Source organism: Spinacia oleracea, chromosome 3 (genome assembly GCF_020520425.1).
Source record: "Spinacia oleracea cultivar Varoflay chromosome 3, BTI_SOV_V1, whole genome shotgun sequence".
In the NCBI taxonomy this organism is placed as follows: Eukaryota; Viridiplantae; Streptophyta; class Magnoliopsida; order Caryophyllales; family Amaranthaceae; genus Spinacia; species Spinacia oleracea.
The window spans coordinates 117,853,496-117,862,742 of record NC_079489.1 but is presented as its reverse complement, the minus strand read 5'-3'; the positions used below and the strand labels follow the sequence as shown (position 1 = coordinate 117,862,742).

Sequence of the window (9,247 nt, the reverse complement as noted above, 5' to 3'; positions counted from 1 at the left end):
TCTAACCCATCTTTAAAACAACTAATGGAATTCAAAACTATGTTTGATTTCCAGTGGCACAATATGAGTGTTGTATCTCACTTGTTGCATAGGTTTAGTTATCATGCTTTTCCAAACTTAATATCCTTTTCATCGAATGTCTTTCGAGATAGGATGATAAGATATTTTGAGTATGTTTATTTTGTGATCTAGTATTTCTTGCTTCAATAGTGGTTCTACGCATTTTGCAATGAAGAACCATCAAGTCAGCAGACATTTGATCCACCCTAGTTCAGTGAAGAACTCTTTAAACAACTCTGTTTCATTGCTTTTTAGGCAATAAGTACTTTTACTTCAATTGTATAGGTTGCTAGTGATGCTTTGTTTGGATTTACTTATCCAAGCAGTTCACAGATATGTGGAAGACTTTCCATCTGTATCTCAGAACATAGAAATTAATGTTTAATTTCCCACGCAACAACTCATGGTCTTCAATCCATGTAGCCATTTCAAACCACGATACTTTATAGCTCATCCTTGCCAATGGTTAATTCCAAAGGGATCTTGCTTGATCCTTTTCTATTGTTTATGCGTGTAGCATCGATATTTAGCATATATTTATTTCATTGAATCAAGAACTATTCCTATTTACCTTTTCAAGTACCATAAGATTTTCTTGACCTCAATCTAGTTGATCTCTACTTAGATCAACAGAGAATGGTATATGTTTGTTATGCCTAAAGCCATACGATAAATTTTTGGCAATCCTCATATTATATCATACATGATAAATTCTTATGCAAAATAATTCTCAATTGAATTATATCCATGTAACTTTAGCTCATTCAGTTTCAGTAGATACTGAATCCACCCAAATTCTTTGACATATAATATAGGTTAAGAATCTCATTTAGACTATTTGATGTTTAACTTAGTAAATGCCTATACATATATAGTTCAAACATTTATTACTTAGATTTATTCATATGGGTCGAATATCTCCAATGGAGTCTTTCATTTTGATTTAGTAATTCCATTACTTAATCTAAAACAAATATTCTAAGATATTTGTAAATAGATCTTAATACCCAGTATGTACTAAGTTTTGCCTTGGTCCATCATTGATGAATAATTTCAAATTTAAGTCATTAGAATTTGAATGTATTTTCACAATAGAGATATATATGTAATACACATAGAATAAATGGAGTTTTTAATCCCACTAAACTTCTTGTATAAGAATCATGTACATTTTATGAAACTAAAATACTTATTAGCTTCACTAAAATACAATTCCAATTCCCAATTGCTTGCTTAAATCCATACTTAGATTTTATAAGCTAGCTTTCCTTTTCAAAAATTATTTGGATCTACAAATCCTATGACATGTCATGTACATAGTTTCTTCCAACATTTGATTGATGAATACGTTTTATCATCGAATTGCCATATGTACCAATATGCAATCATTGCTTGATTTATAGACTTGAACATTATGATTATGCACGAGGTTTCAACATAATCCACGCCGTGAATTTCCTTATAACGTTTAGCAACTAATCTAGCTTTGTGTGAAGACACACTTCTATGTTTGATAGTTTTCATCCTTAAAACCAATTTTCAATCAACAGGTATTAAACAATTCTTGCAAATCAATAAAATTTTAGTTTTATCATCAAAACACTGAGTCTATTTCATGGCCTCTAACCATCTAAAACATTGAGTCTATATATGTCCTTTAACTATTTTAGGGAATCTGGGTTTCGTCATAGCTTTCTCACAAGTCATAAACTCATTACCATTATTGATAATAGTTTGACTGCAAGTTGTAGGTTTCTTCACTATCTAATAGAAGAATCACATAGTTTCAGTGACCTGAACTCTATGCTTGCATGGGTATAGAACATCAAACAATAGAATATCAATAGGTACTTTGAAAGTCCTTTGAATATTATATTCTCTTTGAAGCACTTGTAAAGTCTTCTAAGAGATGTTTATTCTTTAAAGCCACTTATAAGGTCTTTAAAGAATAAGTGTTAGGATTTTCTGAAGAACTTCGAAAAGCTTCCGGAACGTTCGTTTATGTTTGTTGTTTGCTTCGAAGACTTTCGAGGTCTATTTTCTCCCACTTGTCATTTTGGAAATGAATCTCCAAAAGGACACTATTTCGAGCAAATAAACATTATGTTCTCAAAGATTCATGGTAGAAACAATACCCTTGTGTCTCATTTGAATAAATCACAATGAAACATATATCTATACTTAGGCCTTAGTTTGTCGAATAACAAACACAAACCTCCCACTGAGTTTAGGAACTCTTAGATATATATTATTGAAAAAGTATTTTGAAATTACTTCTCAATGGCTTTGACGAATTTGGTTTAGTTTGGTGGTAGTTAAGAATTTGTTTAGAAATTATGGGGAAAATCTTTATGATTCATCATTGACCGAATCAAATACCAATTGACTTCGATCATTCCAATTTAGATATACCATATCTTTATGGAGATCGGTCGTGAAATTACAATAAACAATCATTGATGATCATTCTTGGTCTAAGTAATCATGATCTAACCTATATCTTTATGATTTCCTTCCAAGTGGCTTTTATACTTTCGAATATTTGAACTAGCCAAACATATACAAACTTATATCACATTGAGTAAATAAACCTATATTCACTCAAATTCAGGTGAAATAATAACGTCATAAAATCCTTCTTTAGCTCTAAACTCTATTGTCTATGAATTCTAACAATAATTCATTTCTTTTGTTACTTTAAACAAGTAAGACTGGCTTGTCTTGCATGATCTAGAAATCAATCAACTTTCAAAAGTCCATCAAAAAAAAGATTTTGAATGTTACTTTGTTGATATGGTCTAAGAAACAATGCCAAAGATTAGTGGAACTCAAATCAAGGGATTGATTTGAACCTAGCAAAGTTTTATTGTTAAAGAGTTGTTTGTTTTAATCAAGCATACATGACTCAACCCGAAATGACCATTTTCATTCAATCAAACAAACAAACACTGTTTTTGTTTTCTTTGAATGTGAGTCTTTCTATGTTTGAAGCAGAACTTTAGGTATGCTGATTATGGACCAAAATAGCCATTAAGGTCCAGCCTTGAAAGGATTTAACACAAACTAGATGACCCTACAACTAATGTAGCAAGGTCATGCTTCATTTCTCACTTGTAGGTCATTAGTGTATCCTAGCTTCCATTATTTGATTTATTACTGAAGTAAGAACCCCAAGGGGTATATGATACCAAGAAAGTTTGATTTCTAGGTCACTTCTCTTTAAACATTAACTTTTAGGTAGAAACGGAATTATAAATTCCTTTCACTTGATCCTTGTTGTCCTATTTCTTGTACCCTTTCTTATAGTCTTAAGAATTGACTTCTATAGTGTTGACTTTTATACTTTATTAGACACGTACAATTTCACTGCAACAAAGTTCTTACCATTTTATTTATGTTGAATATTTGTCTTCAACCAGATAATCTTACCATAAGCTTCTAAAGTTCTCTAAGAATCGATATGTTCGAATGCATGTCTAGGAACTAGACTCATTCGAGAACTAAATGGACAAAGATATTAAGTTGTTAACCATTGGTAAAGTTGAGTGTTAAACTAAATGCTTTATGATCTCAAAACTAAATTTTATTTTGAAACCACTAGCACCAATTGGTTTGCCATTCGACTTTGTTAGTCGAAAACAACCATAAAAGTCTCTACAAGAAACGTACATTTTAAATTGCGCATGCTCATTTTCTCTTATTTCCGTGATTCGTTCTTGGATTCACTACCAATCGAGGAAATATATTGTTACCTTTCTAAAAGAATTTTTTGCGATGGAAGATATTTAATTATAAACAATAATTAAAACATACATTGAAGCATGCAATGTCTAAACATTTATCATGAGTAATAACTTGAAAAGAAAAGCAATCATGCAATTCAAACAAGTCATTGGAATTTTATTCGAAATATTTAGTTCCGACAGGTGTGAATAAAATGAATACAAGATCCTCAAAATCATTAAAGAATTAAGCACGTTATATTTTGACTCAATTCTAAAATACTTTAGGTAAGCAAATCTGTTGCTAATAGTCTAGAAATTGTTCTTGGTTGATAGGTACGTCTAATAACTTATTAGGAAAACCTATCTCATTTGCCATGACATAAAAGGACTCCTTACTTACATGAGTTCAACCAAAATCAACATGGACTCACAACTAATGTGTACCTTACCCTTTTGAAATCAATAAGTAACCCTCGCTATGGCGGAAAACTATTACTAGATTGATGTAAAGGTGAGAATAAGTGTTATTTTGGACTGGCACCTTATAACTCAATTTTGCATTTTGGAACTAGAGCTGTCAAAAACTGACCCGACCCGAATACCCGACCTGAACCGACCGAACCCGTAACTGACCATGACCCGAAATTACGGTAAAACAGGTAACCCGAAACCCGACCTGTACCCGACCCGAAAAAACCGATAACCGATTTTAACCCGATGTTGTAACACCCGAACCCGAACCAGACACCCGACCCGAAAATGACCGATAACCGAACTGACCCGACCGAACAATGACCCGAACCCGATTTGATACCCGACCCGATGTCAACCCGAAACCGATTGTAACTCGATGAAACCTGCTATTGACCCGACCTGTGAGAACCCGCTACTCGATTTACCCGAGTTATCAATGACACGACCAAATATTAACTTCATTGATATATCTATTTTAATTATTTATTGCTAAATATTGAAAAATTTAACTCTAAAATAAGTTAAACAAAATTTTTTAGAATATAAAATCCTTAAAATGTATAGGTTAATTATCAGATCCGAGTTTGACCCGTCCCTGAGAGTGACCCGATCTGAATTCTATTTGATCGGATTATTATCCGATCCAAACTAAGACCCGAACCCGAAAATAATTGTATTGCAAACCGACTTAAACCCGACTCGATAAGACCCGAACTCGAAATTATCTGCTACAAACCGACTTAAACCCGACCCGATAAGACCCGAACCCGAAATCAAACCTGACCGAAATGTGACCCGACTCGAACCCGACCTGAACCCGGGATAGGAAAAAACCCGATATGACCCGACCTGAAATCGACCCGACCGAACCCGAACTCAACCCGAATGAAATATTGACCCGACACGACCCGACCTGATCATGACCCGAAACCCGAGATGACCCAACCCAAACCCGACCCGATGACCTGTTTTGACAGCTCTATTTGGAACTTATAGCTTTTACTACATTGGTTAGATTTTAAGTGAACTAAAATTGTAATACCCCAGATTTTTAAACTTGATTAATTATGCTAATTATTTTAATTAGACTTTTTAATTAAGCCTTAACCTGATTAATGAATATTTTATTTTGAAAATTTTAAATGTTTTAATGATAAATATTATTTTCCGATTTTGTGATTAATTAAGGAATTACTTTAATTTTATTTAGATATTTGATTTTTTCAGCAAAAAGGAGAATTAAAAATCTGAAATTGTCTAACTACCAAAATGCCCCTATTTGAGTAAAAACCAAAATGCCCCTATTTGAGTAAAAGGACCAACAAACATTTTATGCTATTCTTCTTCACCGTGTCACCTCCTCCATGAGAGTCAACCATGAGCTTTTGATGTGTCTTCACCATTTTTCATTCAACTCCTTAATTCATCAAACCTACTTACCTAAAACTAGACTAGCTAATCCTAATCACCAATGTATTAACTCAAATCTCCTACACTTGTCTCTGCAAACAATCTGACTTGTAGCCTCAATGGAGCACCCAACCTCCTATAAATAGCTGTTAATTCATCCTCAAATGCAATACAAATCAGATTACCTTCAATTCACAATTAAAAATCATAAGTTCTTAATTTTTCTGTTCAAACAACTGAGACCACCGCCGGAAACCACCGCGAGCAACCATCACCGAAGTTGCCGCCGGCGACCTGCCACCACCCACCTTCGCCTAGTAATCCGGCCAACTCTTGTGTGTGGGTCCCGACCAGAAGCCGTACAACCCCGCTAGCGGCCGATTTCTTTTTCTCCCTCCTCTGTCCTTCGGCTCCTCTGTCCTTCGGCTTTGCAAACCGTAAGTATTCTCTTATTGAAACTCCAAAATCTAGTCACTTATTTTGGTAAAGTTAATGGGCTTGGGTTTTCATTAAAATATTCTATTGGATTTAATTTTCATAGTTGACTTCCAAAAAGGGGATTATTAACATTGTGTACTATTATTGATAATTTAAAAGCAAATTTGCATATTATTATTCTTTTAAAAATGAAACGTGTTTAAATTATTATTATTATTATTACTATTATTATTATTATTATTATTATCATTATCATTATTATTATTATTATTATTACTAAAAGAAAGTAATAAGTTAACCGTACTTATTTTCATAAAGATCTCGACCCTCGGAGCTCAGGAAGGACGATAATCAAGACTAGAGGAAAAGCCTAAGTCAATCACGAATTTGAGGTAACGGCTATTGCTAGTACCCGCAAATGAGATTATGAAATTACGACGTTACATTTTATTTAATCATTTTTATCGTGTTTTATGATTTGCGGGAAAGAAATATGCTTTGAGTAAACTATTTCATATTTATATGATATTTATGAGAACCATGAAAACAATTATGTTTTATTGATCACCTGATCTCAAGAGTTATTTTACTTCAACTGAAGTACAGAGGTTGAGAATTATAAAACTCGTTAAAACATGATAAATAAAAGTGAAAGACCTAGTTTTGTTGGCAGTATCAGTTCACAGATTACAGTTCACAGTTTACAGTTTCGGTCATGCATGTACCCAGGGGCACAGGCCCACAGTTGAGCACAGGCTCTTATGGACACCGGTCCATCGTGGAAGACGTTCCACCAGTTTATACTTGCCAACAACTAGTATGTTAATAATGAAAAGGTTACTAATATGATGTTTTATTAAATGTTTTATGATATTCTATTCTCCCTGTTTTAGTAACTAAAATGAGTTGAAATGATTTTACGTTGCTAGAATAGTACGTTACTGAGTCTTCGGCTCACCGTTTTGTTTTATGTTTTAGGTGGCGATCGGGGCGACGGATGCGAATAGTGGCAAGGATTTCGTCTTATTAGGGTTCACCTAGTTTAAGCATAATTTGTACTAAGTTCAAGTAAGAATTTTCTACTAAGATATGTAAGTCACTTTTGAATATTAATATAGAACATATTTATATTAGTTTTATAAAAGTATTATGAGGATATTAGCCTTGTAATTCCCAAGAGGGAGTTACGGCGGTAATGCCTCGACCGAATTAGGACAACTCCGCTGCTTAATTACTTGAGTTAGAGGTCGGGGCGTTACAGCTTGGTATCAGAGCAACTGTTCTGAACCTTACATGTGGAACCCACTGGTTTTACATGAGCTTAGAATTAATTTAGGCTTTAAGTAAGAGCAATAGGATTACTTTTAATTAAAAAGAGTAAAGATACACTAAGTTAAAATGAATATAAACGAGCGTGAGAGTAGGCACAGGACAAAAGGGATCTATTTTCTAAATTTTTCGTAACCATGCATGATTGGCAGAATGTCGACCATTGAGGGTACCCATGACGATGGCTTTCGCGATAATGGCGCTCACGATGATGAAAATGAGGAACAGCCTCAAGTAGGTCATGAAGAAAGGATGGAACGATTAGAAAACGTGAGTGCAATGTTAGCCGAGTTGATCCAAGATTCTCGGAAGAAGAAAGATGTAAACGAGAACGAGAGTGCGGCGATGTTCAAGAACTTTTCATCGCTCAACCACCATCCTACGATGGCAAGCCTGATCCAGTTGAGTTCGAGGACTGGATAAGTCGCATTGATCAGTTGTTTGAAACCCTGCAATGCCAGGAGAAATGGAGAGTTGACTTTGCTGTGTTTTATTTAACGGGTCAAGCAGGATTATCGTGGAAAGTCAATAAGGAACGAAAGAATGTGCCGGGATTTGGTTGGAACCAACTCCAGAAGTTAATGAGAGATAAGTTTTATCCACCATCATCGAGGAAACAAAAGGAAGATGAATTTCTCCACTTGCAACAAGGAACGATGAGCGTTCTTGAATATGCAAATAAGTTCATGGAGTTGTCGAGGTTCGCGCCAGAGCTAGTATCGACAGAGCAATCCAGAATGAATCGCTTTGAGCGAGGTCTCCACCTTAAGTACCAAGATAGGTTGTCCACTCAAAGGTTCGCTTCTTATCAAGATATGGTTGACATTGCAGTTAATGTAGAACGCGTGGTGCTACTCAGAGAATCACAAAATTCCGGGTACAAAAGAAAGAATGATAATCAGAACCAAGGAGGAGCAAAGAGGCCTAACCAAGGCTATCAAGGAAATCAAAGGAGGAATGACGCTGGAAATAAGGGACAAGGTTATCATGGAGGCAACAAAAATCAGTACCATAGTTCACAAGAATGTGGCAAATGTGGAAGAAGGAGTCATGTTGAGAGCGAATGTCGAGCTGGCACAAATACCTGCTTTCGATGTGGGAGCCCTGATCATTACCTCAGAGACTGTCCAAGAGGTCCAGCACCAATCACAAGAGGTCCAGCGCCAACCCCAAGAGGACCAGCGCCAACTGTACCTGATCGTGGACGAAACAACAACAACACAGGAGGCGCCAACCGCAACCCACCACGACCACCAACAACTGGAAGAGTTTTCGTGATGAGACAAGAGGAGGCAGATGAGGACGATAATGTTATCACTGGTACTTTCTCTATCCACTCTTCACCTGCCCATGTTCTCTTTGATTCTGGAGCTTCACATTCCTTTATTTCCCCATCATTTGCGAAACGCTTAAAGTTAAAACCATGTTATGATGCTATGAGTATTGCCCTTCCTACTGGAGAAATTGTGAAATGTAGAACCCTATATAGAAATTGCCCTATCATGTTAAGGGAAGTAGAGTTCCTAGCTGACCTAATAGCCTTTGATCTATCTGATTTTGATGTGATTTTGGGAATGAACTGGTTGACAAAGTATGGGGCTAGCATTAATTGTTTGAGGCAGAGGGTAACCCTTACAACACCAAGTGGTGATACGATTTCGTTCCAAAAACCAGAGAGAAAACCGACGATTCAAATTATCTCTGCTCTGAGAGCTCAGAAAATGAGTGAGAGTGGCTTTACTGGCTATCTTTGTAGTGTGGTTGACCTTAATACTCCTGAACCATCCATTTCCGACATACCCATTGTTTGT

The 9,247-nt window shown here is 35.5% G+C and overlaps 1 long non-coding RNA gene across 1 annotated transcript; it reads left to right on the top strand.

Annotated features, from left to right (window-relative positions):
- Positions 1-5,592: 5,592 nt before the first annotated feature.
- On the top strand, positions 5,593-7,323 carry LOC110791373 (uncharacterized). The gene is made up of 3 exons (XR_002534075.2): positions 5,593-6,106; positions 6,426-6,499; positions 7,086-7,323. It is a non-coding gene; the product is annotated as an uncharacterized lncRNA (long non-coding RNA).
- The last annotated feature ends 1,924 nt before the right edge of the window (positions 7,324-9,247 follow it).